Genomic DNA, 18,841 nt, shown 5'->3' with positions numbered 1-18,841 from the left:
GCCTTTCTGGCTGTCACCATTCAATCCTCGAATTCAGCTCTAGGCTGCGCTGCTTGTACTGATTTGAGAAGCACGGTAGGTTTTATAAAAGACAATAACAACAAGGCATACCGGAATACTCTTCCACCCCTTCCTTGACAGAAGCGAGTCCATGAGGTGGTGTCTTATCTCTTGTCTCCGTTCCCCAGGCAATTGAGGAGCAGACACTTTTCTGGGTAGTAAGGAGGGGCCCGGTTGAAAAGCCAAGGAATATAAAGCATTGGTGAGATGGCTGTAAATTTGGCTGAAGGAAACACATCTCAGAGAATAGAATCCGTTGTGCTGCCACGGGAAAACCCTTAACCATTTCCAGCTGCGCAGACCTGCCCAGCCTCTACACCTGGGGCGCTCAGGGAGCACGTGGGGGCAGAATCCATCCCCACCATTCCTGATTGAGCGAAACTGGCCTAGATATTGGGCATCTGTGTTTTTAACAAGCGCCCGGGACACTATGCGGTATAAATCAGAGATGAAGATTCAAGTTGAGTTTAAAAGCTCTTTTCCTTTTTTTTTTTTTTTTCCCCATTACCTCCATGTAGGGAAACTACGTCATTACGTCCATGAATTAAATTTTTTTTTTCAACGTTTATTTATTTTTGGGACAGAGAGAGACAGAGCATGAACGGGGGAGGGGCAGAGAGAGAGGGAGACACAGAATCGGAAACAGGCTCCAGGCTCTGAGCCATCAGCCCAGAGCCCGACGCGGGGCTCGAACTCACAGACCGCGAGATCGTGACCTGGCTGAAGTCGGAGGCTTAACCGACTGCGCCACCCAGGCGCCCCACGTCCATGAATTAAAATGACTAATCACTGCTCTGAGGTTCATCAAAGTAAGGTGATCAGAATCAACATCAAATATGTACCGGATGGGAATATTTTACTAAGTGTTTTATTGATTAATCAATTATAATCTCAAGCTGAATTTGCAGGGGAGGGAGCACATATACAAATGATAAGCAGAGTTTGCCAACTAAAAGCAAAACCATCGTGTACCTCGGTATCACCTTCTTTGGCCATCATACAATAGAATTTCATTAATGTGATCAACATTTTTCTTTCAAAAAGACACTGTGTCGAGTAGGTAACATAAGACATAGATATTCATCAACTACCCTGGAGTGCTTGATGTGGCACAAGGTTGCATTCCCTCTCCTCCCTTTGCAGGGAGGCCCGGGTAAGGCACATCGAAGGCTTATTTTCTTCTGGAAATCCTTATTTATTTTTTTTCTCCTTCTCCTTTCCAATTACTTATTTCTCTTCCTTTATTATTAGAATCAACAACTGGGTCTCATCATTTGGAGGAGGGCCTTAGAGTAAGAATCCAGTCTGAATTCAACATTTGAATGTACCCAGTATATCTGAAATCCCTGAGTTTCAAAAAACCTGGCTAGAAATAAGCTATTTCTCAGTATATGCTATTTAGTCCTTCCTGCTGCATGTTTTCTGTTTGCTGCATTACTAAAAAGTGGAGAAATGGAAGATAAGATGGTGAAAGTTATTCTTTATTTTTTAAAACTTGCAAAAGGGTATGTTTCAGGTGTGAATCATAAGGTTTCCGTTTTGTCTCATTTTCTCTTTTAGCTACTGTCTCTCTCCTTTTTATAAGATCAAAATTTTGTTGCAGATCTAGTTTGGAAAATCTTTCCCTTCCCCAACCATCACCCATTTTTACTTTATTCTATAACTCAACATGTTTTAAAATTTACTTGAAAAGGACATTCTTCTCCATTTAGCTGCCTTATATAGAGAGTCTCAATGAGCCTCGCAGAGTAACAGTAGCAAAAAGCAATAATAATGGGAACTGAGAAAAAGGTTAACCATGCCCTTGCTTCAACAAAAGCAACCAAATTTCTCTTCACTCCTAAGTAAAGGTCACCTATTATAGGATATAGGGTATCATAAGAAAAAAGAAGTAAGCACAGAAAGAAAGACCAAAGAAACAAACTATCATCTAGGAGACACCAATTCAAATAGAAGCTTTGTGATTCTGATTTTTTTTCAATATCAGGTTCACTTTCTCAACTATGTCCAGCCCATAAGATAGCTTTTTGAGTAAGCTACCCCAGTGGCTTAGTATGAAGCCAAGTGCTGATTTTTTTTTTTTCCATCTTTTTAATTTGAGCATAGTTGACAATGTTACAATAGTTTCAGGTATACAACACAGTGATTCAATTTCTCTGTATGTTATGCTGTGCTCACCAAAAGTGTAGCCAAGTATTACTCTAGAATGGAGCTCATCAAGTCAACTCCAAAAGTACTCATGCAGCAAAAATCCTTTAATTCCTTTTGTGATTATCAATTCTTCCTGAATCAAGATCCAAAATGACAAGGTTGAGAAAGCTAGGCACACTCAGCTTGTAACTCAAAAAAAAAAAAAAAAAGAGAGAGAGAGAGGCCAGTCAGTAGGTCAATGTCCCACTCTTGATTTCCACTCAGGTTATGATCTCACGAGTCCTGTGTTTGAGCCCTCTGTTGGGCTCTGTGCTGCTGAAAGCATGGAGCCTGCTTGGAATTCTCTGTCTCCCCCTCTCTCTCTGCCCCTCCCACCCCACTGTGTGTTCACTCTCTCTCCCTCTCCCTTTCTCTCTCTCTCTCTCTCAAAAGTAAACATTTTTATAAAAGAGGCCAGAACAGAAAATGATTTTCTAAAATGAGCTCCTGATCTTGACTGCAATGAATCTCCTAAGAGTGGTTGTTATCAAGGCTACTCACAATAAAGCCTGTATCAGAGTCCCAATGGCAGAGGAAGGTTGGTGCTATATAATAGTATGTTTTCTTTATGTAAAACTTACCACTGTTACGTTGTTTGAAAGTTATAGCTTATTTATATACACAATAAAGATATAAAACAGGGGGTGCCTGGGTGGCTCAGTCAGTTGGGCGTCCGACTTCAAGTCAGGTCATGATCTCATGGTTTGTGGGTTCAAGCCCTGCATCGGACTCTGTGCTGACAGCTCAGAGCTTGAAGCCTGCTTCAGATTCTGTGTCTCCATCGCTCTCTGCCCCTCCCCGGCTCGTGCTCTCTCTCTCTCTCTCTCTCTCTGTCAAAAATAAATAAGCATTAAAATTTTTTCTAAGATATAAGATAGATAGTAGAAGCTAATCATAGAAATTGTTCACCACTAAAGTTGGAGAACTTAGAAGCTACTTAACCCAATTTTTCACAAAATGCAAAATCCCCAGGCTCTCTGTAATGGGAAGAGGTTGACAACTCATAAATATGAAATTATTCCTAGCACACAGAAGAGCACTAATATATTATAAACACCCAAAATATTTCCTGCCAAGTTTACTCCTTGAATCTAGAACTCTAAGAGAGATGAAAGAGGGAAAACAGGGAGAAAGTTTATTTGTTAAAAACAGAAACCTTTAGGTTGCTTGGTCCCTCCAGCTAAAGTCCCTTCCATTTGCTCACATATTTTGTGTTCCTTTTTTCACAGACACTCTGCAAATCTTGTGGCATAAGACCTGCTTTCCTTATGTTTCTATTTCTCCACTTAGATGATGAGTTTCCCGAGTTCAGAGGAGAGAAGTCAGGGAGTTTTTATCTTTGAATTCCTGTTGCATAGCACATTACTGTGCTGGGCATCTAACTGCATGCATGACACCAGCAGTAGTGACAGTAGTAAACGTAATACTGTCTTTGGAGAACCCAATAAGCACTAGCTTCTCTGCTCACAAATGTTTAAATAGTATCTCTGGTGATGACAGTAATCCTGTAAGGTAGATTTGATTGAAGCACGAGTAAACAGGCAGGAAGAGAATATGGAATTGGCCTAGCCAGCATAACACAGGTGTTAAGTGGTGAAGTCTGAATTTTAACCCAGATCAAAATAATTAATGCAATATACTTTCCATTATACCAGTTAGCAGGTGCACCACATAAAAATGTGTTGAGTTGAAATGAATAAAACCAAGGAAATAATATGGATAATATATCATCAAAATGATATGTAACATAGCATCTGAATAACTATAAAACAAGTAACATAATTATACAAAACTGGCAAATTTATCTGCTTTTTCTGCAAAATGAGGATTATAAATATGATGACAGATGACCTCGAAAATCCCAAGGACATATAAAAGTATAATGTTTAAAAAGAAAACCTTAAATACTACTACCCAGACATTGTGAATATTTTTGTAAATATTATCTTAATCATTTCGATACATATACATAAATACTTTTCACATACATGAAATCATACAATCCTGTGTATAACCGACATTTTTATTCAGTAATGTGGATTAGAGGTGTTTCTCTACCACTGAATCTACACCATAATTGTTAACACCCATACAGGACTCCAATCAAAGCTATTTAGCCTACTTCCTATTAATAGATATTAATCTCTTCTCATCTCTTTTTATAATCAATTTCTAGAATATTATCTTATTTTAAATTCTGGGAAAAAGTGAACATTATAAAAGCTAGAAAGCATGACTACAGTGAATAAAGCATTTATTCAAGACGTATATTCATTACTGTAAGAGGGTTCACTGTTTTTCTTAAAAATAAAATCTATGACTAAACAGTGGCCCTTTTCTACTTCACTTCACATATAAACAATTCCCATTAGGAAAGGATTATTCATATAAAATAAGGAGAAAGCCACCAGTGGAAAATAGCCAAAGTATCAGCCTTTAAACCAGGTATTTTACATGAAAATATATATATATCTTCATGTACAAGTTGCCCCGACCTATGCCTGGTTTTTACTTCCTCACCTAGACTTGGAGAGTAGGAACATAGAAATCAACTCCAAAAGTGTTCAGTATTTTGCATTTACTTTCCCTCAGTGCTAACACCTAAAATGATCTAAAAAACATGTGAACACTCATGTAACTATACATGCCTAATATAGTGCCTTTTACCTAAAGGAACTCAATAAATTGGGGGGGGGGGGGCAGAAATCAGTTAAAATAAATCAACTAAAATGAACTATTGGGAAGAAATTAAGAAAACACTTCCAGGGGTGCCTGGGTGGCGCAGTCGGTTAAGCATCCGACTTCAGCCAGGTCACGATCTCGCAGTCCGTCAGTTTGAGCCCCGCGTCAGGCTCTGTGCTGACCGCTCAGAGCCTGGAGCCTGTTTCAGATTCTGTGTCTCCCTCTCTCTCTGACCCTCCCCCGTTCATGCTCTGTCTCTCTCTGTCTCAAAATTAAATAAACCTTAAAAAAAAATTAAAAAAAAAACACTTCGACTTAAAATAGTATAAAAAAATAAATAAAATACTTAGGGATAAATTTTACCACGGAGATGAAAGATCTGTACACTGAAAACCATAAAATGCTAATGAAAGAAATTAAAGGAGACACAAATAAAGGGAAAGATATTCTATGCTTATGGATTGGTAAAATTAATACTGTCAAAATGTCCATACTACCCAGAGCCATCTACAGATTCAATGCAATCCCTATCAAAATTTCAATGACATTTTTCAAAGAAATTATTATCTCAAGCAGTATCTGCACTCCCATGTTCATTGCAGCATTATTCACAATAGCCAATGTATAGAAAAAATCTTACAAGGCCTTCAAAGATAAAGAATATGTAGTATATACATATTGATAACGGAATATTATTAAGTGGGAAGGGGAGGGCAGGGAAGGTCAGGAAAGGGAAGGCAAGGGAAGGCAAGGAAATTCTGCCATTTGTGACAACACAGATGAGCCCAAAGGGCATTTTTCTTTTTTTTTTTTTTTTCAATATATGAAGTTTATTGTCAAATTGGTTTCCATACAACACCCAGTGCTCATCCCAAAAGGTGCCCTCCTCAATACCCATCACCCACCCTCCCCTCCCTCCCACCCCCCATCAACCCTCAGTTTGTTCTCAGTTTTTAAGAGTCTCTTATGCTTTGGCTCTCTTCCACTCTAACCTCTTTTTTTTTTTTTCCTTCCCCTCCCCGATGGGTTTCTGTTAAGTTTCTCAGGATCCACATAAGAGTGAACACATATGGTATCTGTCTTTCTCTGTATGGCTTATTTCACTTAGCATCACACTCTCCAGTTCCATCCACGTTGCTACAAAGAGCCATATTTCATTCTTTCTCATTGCCACGTAGTACTCCATTGTGTATATAAACCACAATTTCTTTATCCATTCATCAGTTGATGGACATTTAGGCTCTTTCCATAATTTGGCTATTGTTGAGAGTGCTGCTATAAACATTGGGGTACAAGTGCCCCTATGCATCAGTACTCCTGTATCCAAAGGGCATTTTTCTAAGTAAAATAAGATGAAGACAAATACTTCACAGTATCACTTATATGTGGAATTAAAAATTTTTAAATAAAAATAAGGCAAACTCACAGAAACAGTACAATGGTGATTGCTAGGGGCTGGGAAGGTGAGGATGAGAGAAGTTGGTGAAAGGATACAAACTTTCAGTTATGAGATTAGTAAGGTCTGAGAATCTAATGGATTACATCATACTATAGTTAATAATAATGCACTGTATCACTGAAATTTGCTAAGCAGAACTTAAGAATTGTCACAAAAACAAACAAAATAAGTAACTATATAAGGTAATGGATGTGTTAACTTATTCCATGTGGGAATCATGTCACAATATAGCCCATATCATATTGTCACATTTTACACGTTCACTGTATTAAAATTCTGGATGTTAATAATAACTCAATAAGCTGGAAAAAATAATAAAAAGGTATTGATAAACTGATTTTAAATTTTATATGAAAATTCAAAGGACCCAAATTGGCAAAAAAAAAATACTGAAAAAAATAACCTTTAAGAACTTACTACCTGATTTTAAGACTTATTTTGGAGCTATAATTAAGACAGCAGGGTATTGGGGCACCTGGGTGGCTCAGTCGGTTAAGCGTCCGACTTGGGCTCAGGTCATGATCTCGTGGTCAGTGAGTTCGAGCCCTGCGTCGGGCTCTGTGCTGACAGCTCAGAGCCTGGAGCCTGTTTCAGATTCTGTGTCTCCCTCTCTCTGACCCTCCCCCATTCATGCTCTGTCTCTCTCTCTGTCTCAAAAATAAATAAACGTTAAAAAAAATTTTTAAATTTAAAAAGACAGCGGGGTATTGATATAAAAGGCAGACCAGAAGCTCTGAAGAGTTTTGGTCTAAGCATTCCTGTACATGCTTGCTAATTACTGAGGATACAAATGAGCTTTTGTTTATATGGGTTATATTTACCATATTTGATATAGAACAGAAATTTTCAAAACTGTTTTTTTAATTCATCTAAAAATAATAAACCAACTACATGTTAACAAAAATATTTTAAGAAAAATAACTATTCTCTAAAACAAAGAAAAATCAGTGACAAAATTAGCATTGTTTTACATTTTTGAAAATCTCTTTTTTTTTTAAATGTTTATTTGTGAGAGAGAGAGAGAGAGAGTATGCGCATGAGCGAGGGGAGGGACGAGAGAGAGGAGGACAGAGGATCCTAAGCGGACTCTTTAATAAGTGACTTAATTGGGGGCGGCTGGGTGGCTTAGTTAAGTGTCCGACCTCAGCTCGGGTCATGATCGGTCAGTTCACAAGCTGGAACCCTGTGTCGTGCTCTGTGCTGACAGCTCAGAGCCTGGAGCCTGGTTCACATTATGTGTCTCCCTCTCTCTCCACCCCTCTCCTGCTCACACTCTGTCTCTCTCTCTCTCAAAAATAAATAAAAACAGGGGCGCCTGGGTGATTCAGTCCGTTGAGCGTCTGACTTAGGCTCGGGTCATGATCTCGCGGTCCATGAGTTCAAGCCCCACATTGGGCTCCGTGCTGACAGCTCAGAGCCTGGAGCTTGCTTCAATTCTGTGTTTCCCTCTCTCTCTGCCCCTCCTTCACTCGCACTTGGTCTCTATCTCTCTCAAAAATAATAAACATTAAAATTTTTTTAAATAAATAAAAACATTAAAAAATTTTAATAAAATAAAATAATAAGTGACTTCACTGAATTAAGGATTCTCATATCTCGTTCTGCATTTAATCCCTTGCTATATTGGTTAGGTTGAAGCAGATGAAGAAAATCAAGCAATACACTGATATGCATTGGGAAAGTGAGGAATATGTTCACAAAGTTTCAAGATTACATAACAAAATTCATCAAGTGGTAGCTTTTTAAAGGTTAGTTGTAATGTAGCACCTGAAAACTTACCATGAAGTGTACATGCTCCATTGGTCTGTCTTGTACTGTGAGATTTTTTTTACCCATACACGCTTTTGAAACTCGTATAGGTCATTGGGAAAATAACTGATTCAGCAAGTTCAGCGTATCTTCCATATGATGACACATTTTATTATAAAATACTTTAAAATCACATTCATTACTATCACCATCAATGTTATCAATAATGTCTTTAAGTATTGGTAAGTGATCAAGCTCATGGCATCAGATACATATTTTGCAAAATCATGATTTTATCGATGGCAACAGGCTGTCAGTTTATCTCCTTGGAATGACAGGCTCACTTTGTTCATTTTTGAGAAAATATCTGCCAAATATTCAAATCTGAATGAACAATCATAGTTTGCCAGTCAAGTAATGATGGTGTTTCACAGAAAGAAAAAAAAAGCATTTAATTCAACCTGCAAATCAAACAATTTCACAGGTGCTTTTTTTCTAGACTGGAAGTCCACAAATTATGACCAAGAAAGCCAAATCCAGTTTTACATGGGTTGTGGTAAATAGAGTCTTATTGGAACACAGCCATACCCATTCATTTACATGTTGTCTATGACTGCTTTCATGCTATGGTGGCAGGGTTGAGTAAATTGCAGGATTTTGTGTGTAAAGCTGAAAATATTACTATCTGGCCCTGTACAGAAAAAGCTTGCCAATTCTTGCTCTAGACGACCATCAGAACTTCAGCATGTAATCGAACTGCTTTATGCCTACTTCCCACTTTCATCAAATAGAAATATTTTTAAATGTATACTTAGGAGACAGATTTAATAAGTTCATTTTTCTCACTTCATCATGGACTTAAGTGTATGGCAGTGAGAAATACAATGACAGTGAGCACAGTTGGCACCACGGCCTTGATTCACACTAAGGTACCAGCAATTTTACCCAGAATTGCTTTTATGTCATCAGTGCAAACAGCAATTCAGTGAAAAAAAGCAAATAATATCTTAGTATTATTATGAAAATAGTTTGGGCTTCATAAACCCTCTGAAAGGATCTCAGGGACCCCCATGGGTCTGTGGACCATAGTTTGAAAAACATTTTGATGGGAAAATAGGTCAATGAAACAGAAGAGAGATTTAAGAAATATACCCACACATATATGTTCAATTGATTTCCAATAGTCACCAGAATAATCAATGGGGGAAAAAAGTTTTTCCACAAATGAAGCTGGAATAACCAGAAAAAGAAGTGGAAAAAAAGGATCCTTGAGACCTTACCTCATCCCAATTACAAATAATTAATTTGAGATAGACCATTAGGCCTAACTACCATACCTGAAACTCTAAACTTCTAAGAGAAAAGATACATATGATCTTAGGCTAGGTGAAGATTTTTTAAGAAAAACACCAAAAGAACTAACCCTAAGAAAATTATCTAACCTGTCTGTTCCATGAAGACGTGAACCTCCTGGGTTTCCTTTCCCTCAGACATCACATTACACACCCACAAAAATTAACGTGCACCAAACAGATAACTTCATTGTGTTAGCAACCTTTACTAAATTGCCAGCAAGAGGAAACACCATCCCTCTCCATGGTTACCACCTCATCACAGACATGCCAGAGGTGAGTCAGATCAGAAGCACCAACCCCCTTATATTTCGAGAAGAGCAATTGAAATTTCATCATTAAACCTTAGTCCAGAGTCTCTACACTCAGGCTTGGGAAAAATGTTTTCAAGAGTAGACGAATTGCTTAGCCTGCTACATGATGACAGTGACACATTTGAATAAGTAATTTGAGAGAGGAGATATGAGGTCACTAAGGAGGAAGCAGTAAATACAATCACCAGCAGAAGTATCTTACCATGTACTAACAACTACAGATATAAAGCAATCATGTTTAGTTCTATCTCCTACATTGACTGCCAACAAAGCACAGATGTACGCCACATGAGCAGGTGCAAGGATGGTTTCTCGAGCTGTGTGATGGCTGTTTGGAAACAGTAGTGGGCCCATCCCACACTGGAACTGTACATCTGTTATATATCCAGCATTTCATTATGGAAAATCTTTGTATTCGTTTAACCCCTTTGGTGGTGCATTCATTCAGCTGAGCTAAATATTTCATGAATATTCACTAGTGTACCTTATTGACATAGTTACTAAGCTGTTAGACACTGCAGCCAATATTCTCACCCAGAACTCTATATTAACCATTACTTGTGTACAACCACAGTACCATGACAACTGATGGTCATAATGACCCTAAAGTATCACATGATTTTGAAGTCCGTTCTTATCAAAGGAAATAAATTCACCTCCAAATCAAATCTCAACTGAAAATAAAAATGGTAATGAGATACCATGTCTGGTCTGTTAAGCTGGCAAAGATTAAGAGAAATGATGAAGGTATGGGGAAATGGGCCCCCTAAATACTATTAAGGGAACAGAAATTAGTACAGACTTTTTTAGAGAACAGATTGTCAAGATATGTAAAAGCCTTACAAATAATACTAGCTAATATTTATATGGTGTTTATTATAAGTCATAGAAATTTTAAGTGTTCTGTGTTTATTAACTTATCCTAAAAAATCCCTATGAAATATGGTTATTATCAGCTCCATTGTAAAGATGAAAACACTGAGTGCCAGAGAGATTAATCCACCTGAACAAAGTCACACAGCTGGTTCAAATTCCAGAACAGGAATTTGAACACAGAAAATAAGTCTTCAAGAGTCCATGCGCCTCATAGCCACATTATATTGCATTAGATTGCACCTCAACATGTACAGACCTTCAAACTCCAATTTCTCTTCTTGGAATTTATTCTAAGGAAACTAAAAAAGATATGTACAAAAATGTTCCTACAGGGATGTTTATTGTAGCATTTTCAATAATAAAAATTATAAATAATCTGATTATTGCATTGTAAGGATATCCATATCCATGTGACAAGCTGCCATAAAGCCATTTTTTAAATGTTAAGTTAAAAAAATGGAAAATGATTATGCATAGTAAGATCTCGTTCTGATTTTTCCTGTTTGTTCTTCTCCACATTTCCCAACCCTTAACCTATGCCCCAAGAGACTAACCCCCACGACCCATATCACCTGCGCTCCCTTCAAGGCTAGATTCCAGCTGAGTTCTGCCAACAAAAAGCATTCACTGTATTCTAGAAGACCAGAATAAACTTGGACGTCTATTTCCTTCCCTACATTAGGGAAGTTTTGTTACTTTTTCTTCAAGTAAGTTTTCCACACCTTTCTCTGTCTTCAGAACCCTACAATGTGAATGTCTGTTCACTTGTTGTCCCAGAAATCTCTTAATCTACCCTTTTTTTATTTCTCTTTTTGCTGTTCAGTTTGTGTGCTTTCCATTATTCTGTTTCCAGATCACTGATTCATTCTTTAATGTCCTCTAATCTACTGCTGATTCCCTCTAATGTGTTTTTTTACTTCAGTTATTGTATTCTTCAACTCTGATTGGTCTTTTAAATATTTTATGTCTCTTCATTGAAGTTCTCACTGAGATCTTCCATTCTTTTCTCCAACCCAGTGAGTATCTTTACAGTCATTACTTTAAATTCTTTATCAGGCATATTATTTATCTCTGTTTTCATTTGGCTCTTTTTCTGAGATTCTTTCTCATTCTTTCTTTTTGGAGCATATTCTTCTGCTTCTCCATTTTGCTTGACTTTCTGTTTCTGTGGGGTAGGAAGAATGGCTCATCTCCTAAATTTGAAGGAGTGGTATTGTGTATAATGTCCCCTATTCACAGTGTGTGATTGGTAACTTGATGGCTGGCTGGAGCTGTGGCTGTATATGCATGTAACCCTTTTAAACTGGCTTCTTATAGAAAGAAGAAAATTAATAATAATAATAATAATAGAAAAGAAAAAAGAGAAAAAACAAAAAGCAGAACAAAAATGTAAAACAAGACAAATTTTTTAATTAAGAAATAAAAGTTTTTAAATTTTTTAGCTTTTTTTTCTTTTGAAAGAGAGAGAAAGAGAGCACAAGGAGAGGAGAGGAAGAGAGAGAAGAGACACAGAATCTGAAACAGGGTCTCGGCTCTAAGCTGTCAGCACAAAGCCTGATGCGGGGCTCAAATCCATGAACCGTGAGATCATGACATGAGCCAAAGTCAGATGTTCAACCGACTGAGCCACCCAGGTGCCCCAAAAGTTTTTAAATTTTTAATTTAAAAAAACCTGTGATTTATTTTCTATGCCCTAGTGCCACAGAGGTTGGTGTGGGCTTGTGGACCTTGGGCTCACTGAGGTGACAAGCTCACTATAAGCCAGACCTGGTTCCAGTCTGGGCTTCTAAGGTGAAGGGGGAGAAAGTAGTCCCTACTGTTCCTTCACTCTTTTAAGCCACAGCTTGGCTTTTTTCCCTGTGTCCCAGGACCACCAGGGCTCTGGTGGACTTGTGGACCCTGGGCAAGCTCCTTGTGAGTACCAGATCTGCTAGTTATGGTGTCCAGACCCGGCTCCAGTCTGGACAGCTACATGTAGAAGAATGAAACTGGACCACTTTCTTATATCATACACAAAAAGAAACTCAAAATGGATTAAAGACCTAAATGGGAAATTCGAAACCATAAAAATCCTAGAAAAGAACACAGGCAATAATTTCTCTGACATTGGCCATAGCAACATTTTTCTAGATATGTCTCCTGAGGCAAGGGAAAGCAAACATAAACTGTTGGGAATACATCAAAATAAAAAGCTTCTGCACAGCGAAGGAAAACAATCAATAAAACTAGAAGTCACCCTACTGAATGAAAGAAGACATACAAATGACATATTGATAAGGGGTTGGTATCCAAAATACATAAAGAACTTACACAACTGAACACCAAAACAAAACAAAACAAACAACAAGAATTAAAAACCCAAGCAATCCGATTTAAAAATGGGTAGAGGCTCTGAATAGACATTTTTCCAAAGAAGACATATAGACATGTAAAAAGATGCTCAAAATCACTAATCATCAAGGAAATGCAAATTAAAACCACAATGAGATATCACCTTACACCAGTTAGAATGACTAGTATCAAAATAAGAAATAACAAGTGTGGACGAAGATGTGGAGAAAAAGGAACTCTTGTGTCTTATTGATGAGAATGTAAGTTGATATAGCCACTGAAGAATACAGTATAGAGGTTCCTCAAAAAATTAAAAATAGGGGCGCCTGGGTGGCGCAGTCGGTTAAGCGTCCGACTTCAGCCAGGTCACGATCTCGCTGTCCGTGGGTTCGAGCCCCGCGTCGGGCTCTGGGCTGATGGCTCAGAGCCTGGAGCCTGTTTCCGATTCTGTGTCTCCCTCTCTCTCTGCCCCTCCCCCGTTCATGCTCTGTCTCTCTCTGTTCCAAAAATAAATAAACGTTGAAAAAAAAAATTAAAAAAAAAATTAAAAATAGAACTCCTACATAATCCAATAATTACACTACTTGGTATTTACCCAAAGAAAATAAAAACAGTAATTCAAAAAGATATATGAACCTCTCTGTTTATTGCATTATTACAATAGCCAAGATATAGAAGCAACCTAAGCGTCCATACATGAAAGGTTAAGAAAAATGTGTTACACACACACACACACACACACACACACACACACACACACTGGAATATTACACAGCCATAAAAAAGGATGAGATTATGCCATTTGAGAAAGCATGGATGTATCTAAGTCAGACCAAGAAAGACAAATACCATATGATTCCACTCATAAGTGGAATCTAAAACAGCAATAACAAATGAATAAATGAAAAGCAGAATCAGACCTATAAATACAAAGAACAAACTGATGTTGCCACAGGGGAGGAGGAGAAGGGGTTGGGCAAAACGGGTGAAGGAGAGTGGGAGATACAGGCTTCTAGTTATGGAATTAATAAGTCACAGGCATAAAAAGGATACAGTCAATGCTGCTGTAACAATGATGTAAGGGGACAGATGGCTGCTAAGCTAGTGGTGAACATAGCATAATGTATAAACTTGTCAAATCACTATGTTGTATGCCTGAAACTAATGTAACATTGTGTGTCAACTATACTAAAACTTTTTTAAAAAACCTATAAAGTAGAAGCCACAAGAAAAGAAAGAAAGAAAAAAGACTAGAATGGAAAGAGAGAAAGAAGAGATGGAGGTGAATTTCTTTTTCCATTATCGCCCTGTGCTTGTAGCAGTGGTCACAACCCTCCTGGACTATAGCCACTGGTAAAAAGCCCCTTCTCTTGGCTAGCTTTTGCTGGGCTCCTAGAACTGTATTTTTTTCCTGACCTTCTCAGGCTGGGGAGGTAACAGGCTGCCAGTGTTAGCTTCCAAGTGGCTCAACCTTCCTTGTTGGCAAAACCACACTTACATAAATCATGTTTCATTGAAGTCTCTTCGGTGAAGCCATCTGAGTAGAATTATGTTGCCAACAGAGACCCTAACTGTAAAGGAATGAGATGGGAGATATATCTTAGCTTAGAAAAAATCTGATAGAATATACAAGAAAATGCTGCCAGTGTTTACCTTTCAGTGGTGACATTATGAGTTATTTATTTTAATCTTTATTTATAGACATTGAGAAAAGAGAAGACTTTATTAAATTGTGGTTCAAAGACTTACTGCACTGAAAGCAATGGGCAAGCAATGTCACATGACGTGAGTGGCTCAGTCAGTTAAGCATCTGACCCTTCATTTCAGCTCAGGTCATGAACTCACGGTTCATGGGTTAGAGCCCAATGTCAGGCTCTGCACTGACAGCACTGAACCTGCTTTGGATTCTCTCTCTCTCCCTCTCCCTCTCTCTCTCTGTCCCTCTCTCTCTGCCCCTCCTTTGCTCTATCCCAAATTAAATAAACATTATAAAAAACAATAGATAAATCACCTAATGTCATGCAGCCATTTATAAAGTAAATATAATAATTTCTATCGCTTCGGGTTTTTATGGATATTAAGTAAGATAGTCCATGTAAAGACCCAAACGTACAGTACGTATTCCAATGATGTCTTGTTTTTAACAACTTCCTAACACATGATTATTTGTGTGGCAAAACTGCATTAAATATGACAAAAGCACATATCAAAAAATGCTGAGCATTATCAAAAGCCATATATATGTATTTTTTGGAATTGTACAGTGGAAAAAAAGAACTTCCACACATAATAAATAGTGATCTGAAATATTTCTGGTGATTTTTTTGAAATGATAATACATCTATTCATTAAATTATCACATAGAATATTGGTTTAAAATGAAAGGAACAGAAAGTCATTCTTGGTTTGCATCGATAGCCAAGAACTAGCTCCATACATAAATAAACAGAATTTCCCCCAAACTAATATATTAGCTGTAAGATTGCCACATGAAGGTGAGAAACACATCAGCACATCTCAATAACACAATCCCTCTTTTGACAATAAATAAAATGTTAATTTCACTTCGGATCTATGCACGGTCATACCTGCAAGCCATTCATCTTCTTGGTCCCATAGCTCATACGTGACTCACAGTATCATTCCGACACTCTCCCTTCTATCCTAATCAATGCTGGGTGACTAAAAGATTGGCATTGCTCAACCCCAAAAGGCTGTTTCAATGGTAACTTTTTCCACTGCTCTCCCCCAAAATGAGTGACTACATAAAATAATCAAAATTTCATAATAAAAACAAAATTAACGAGAATTCCTCCAAGTTGAAAGTTTGAAAGGAGCCAAACACCATTGAAATGTCTGAAGCCAGACGGGGCTAAGGAGTTCACAAGTTCATTCATTATGGGAAACTGAAGGAAATGCGGTCAGACCTGCTGTCAGTTTAAAGAATATCACTGAAGCTTTACAAAAATGATGTATGTTCCCATTCAAACATAGCAAAAGCTATTGAACTTAATTTCCTTTTTACACATGTACTTTGCTATCCTCAGTTGCTGATGGGTGAGGAAATGCTTTAACCCACAGGGCATTTTTGGTTCACTGACAAATGTATTCACAAGCAGCAGATTGTTCCCAAAAAACATGTTTTTATGTGTAAGATCTCAAGTAGACCTCCATTTCAAATGTCTTGCCTCTTTTTATTCTTTTTCTTGTTCAGGAATCCAGCCATCTCTCCATCCTTCCATCTCCCTTCCTCGTTGTGTGTCAATTTGGTGCAGCAAACATCTGCACTAACATCTTCTGTAACATGTGCAGCTAACATCTTCTGTACGTATTATCTTGGTCATCAAAATCAAATCATATTATTTCTCTCCTTGAGTCTTTTCATGCATGTGTCTCAGTTTTTGCAGCCCTTTTTGGTCTAACATTGTGCAACTGATTTATTATACTGGCATGAGTTTCTTCAGCAATATCAACCAAACTCAGCCCCACAGCAGGACACCCGACTTCAGCACCCAAGACCTTCACACTTCACTTAATTTACTGTCATGGGAACCTCTCATCCAAAAAACAAAAGTCATAAGTTGCTCCTGGGCTGATTCTAAATAAATCTCCCATAGAAAAATAGAAATCAGCTTCCACTCTTCTAGCTGGCCATTAGTAAAGACTAAATACTTCAAAATTCCCAGGATCAGATGGGAAGACTGATGTGCGCTGTTATTTTCCTGCATTTTTTTTTCTTGCTTAAATCCATGGAAACAAGGTAATTTAACGTAGAAAATTCCCATTCATATTGAAATATATCCTATGGGCCTCTATGCATATTTAAAGGTATATACACAACGTTTGTGTGCATTATAACATCTTCCTTACAAACTACCAGAGAACCAGTGGTTCAATGGCTTCTAAGTAACCACATGTTAGTTGAATGGAACCACTCTTCTCTGATTATCTTGTAATGGGCTTCAGAGACTATCAGGATAAAGAAGTTACAGGACAGAATCTGAATATAATCTGATGAATTCTAATTATCGCTGCCATGACTGATTGTTTTTCCTCCAGTTGTCTAAGCTGATTCACAACTAGGTCCTGTTACTTCTAAACTGCATATAGTAATATGGCATGTATTCCAACAAAAGGCCAGGCACGTGTCAACCAACTGTAAGTACAAAGCACTCTAGCCCTAGGAAAAAATTTAAAAAGGACACGCTTACTTGTGCTCAAGGAGAATTTATCGGAAAGTTGTAAACTGTAAAATATAAATTTAGCTTTCGTCAATTCCTGATGGAAAAGTAAATACTTAAACACCAAGGCACACTGATAAAAGGATTATTTTTTGACCATCAGCCTTCCCTCCCCTTAATGCTAGGCTGCATTAAGCCAAAGAGAAATATTGACTCTCTGGTGCCAATTCACTTATTCCCTTTTTGTGATATTTGCTTGGACCATGCTCACATCCTGCCAGCATCACCTCCCTTCTCAGCTGTCTAATCAGTCTTTAAATGACTTGTGATAGTGTAACTGAATGGGCTGAATGAATGAGCTGGCTGCAAATTATTAAATACAGGAAAATTAGGTTAGATACTATTTAACACTTCACAGAAGCAATCCGATCACTCAATTCCTATGTAAACACTGCTACTTATTTTTTCACACTCAATTCTTAGTTATTAAAACACAGTGCTTGCTCTCTTCCTCGCTCGCTCGCTCTCTCTTTCTCTCCTCCTCCTCTCTCCCCGACCCTCATTCACAATGGTTTGGAAACTCTCTTAGAGAAAGTTTAGGGGTATCTGGCAGGCTCTGATCATTTTCTGTTTTTCCATGGGGTACGTGTACATTTGTTGCTAATGCTTTTGCAGTATATTATCCTAAACATTAAAATATATAAATAAATAAATATAAACAATATAGAACATTAAAAAAAAAGACTCAAGGTTTTAGCTGCCTTTAATATTTCTACTCCCATATGATCCTATATAGTCATCATAATTCCCTGGAAGATACCACCCACACAGGCTTTAGACTCTTGTAGTGCAGCTAAGTACGTGAATACATGAGACAGTCGGAAATTCTTATTCTGAAAGCATTTACTGAGAAAAACTTTCTGTTGTGCCATGTATTATTAAGGTTCTGTTTTTAACTTCAGATTGCATTAAAAATCATGTAAAACCCTAAAGTTTTTTTTTTTTACCTTTTCTATCATAGGCAAATATCCAATGCAGAGCTAGTTGCTACCTAAAAACACATCTATAAAGAGTGGGTACAGACTTCAAAAAGCTGGTGGTGAATCTATGCACATATTCAAGCACTAAAAATGATGTATACCTGTTCTTCTGTCTTCCCTACTAGGGTGCTACACAAACTAAGGCATTATTCTATAACTAGGGAAATATAATTTTTTTTATTAAAATACATAACAATTGTAGCATAAAAGAATTACAACACAAAAAAAAGTCCAGGATCGTTTTGGAAAAAATATACTAATTTAAAGTCTCTAAAAATTAAAAGTACACTTGGTAAACTAGGGATTGAAAATAAACAATAAGAATAAACTTTCAACAATTCATGAGTCGAAGAAGAAACAATGTAAAACAGAACATATTTCTAACAAATTGATAATAAAAATGAGACATATTAAAATTTGGGGGTTACAATAAGGTAGTTCCCAGAATACAGCCTGTAAGATGATTTAAGAAAAAAGAAAAGCACAAATCATCAATATGAAGAATGAAAAAAAGGAGACATCGCTACAGATATGACATATATTATAAAGATAAATTAGAAGGAAACATTATGAATTATAGAATAAATTTGAAAATTTAGATGAAATG

Source organism: Leopardus geoffroyi, chromosome B4, assembly GCF_018350155.1.
Source record: "Leopardus geoffroyi isolate Oge1 chromosome B4, O.geoffroyi_Oge1_pat1.0, whole genome shotgun sequence".
Lineage (NCBI taxonomy): Eukaryota > Metazoa > Chordata > Mammalia > Carnivora > Felidae > Leopardus > Leopardus geoffroyi.
Note: the sequence above shows the minus strand (reverse complement) of the source record.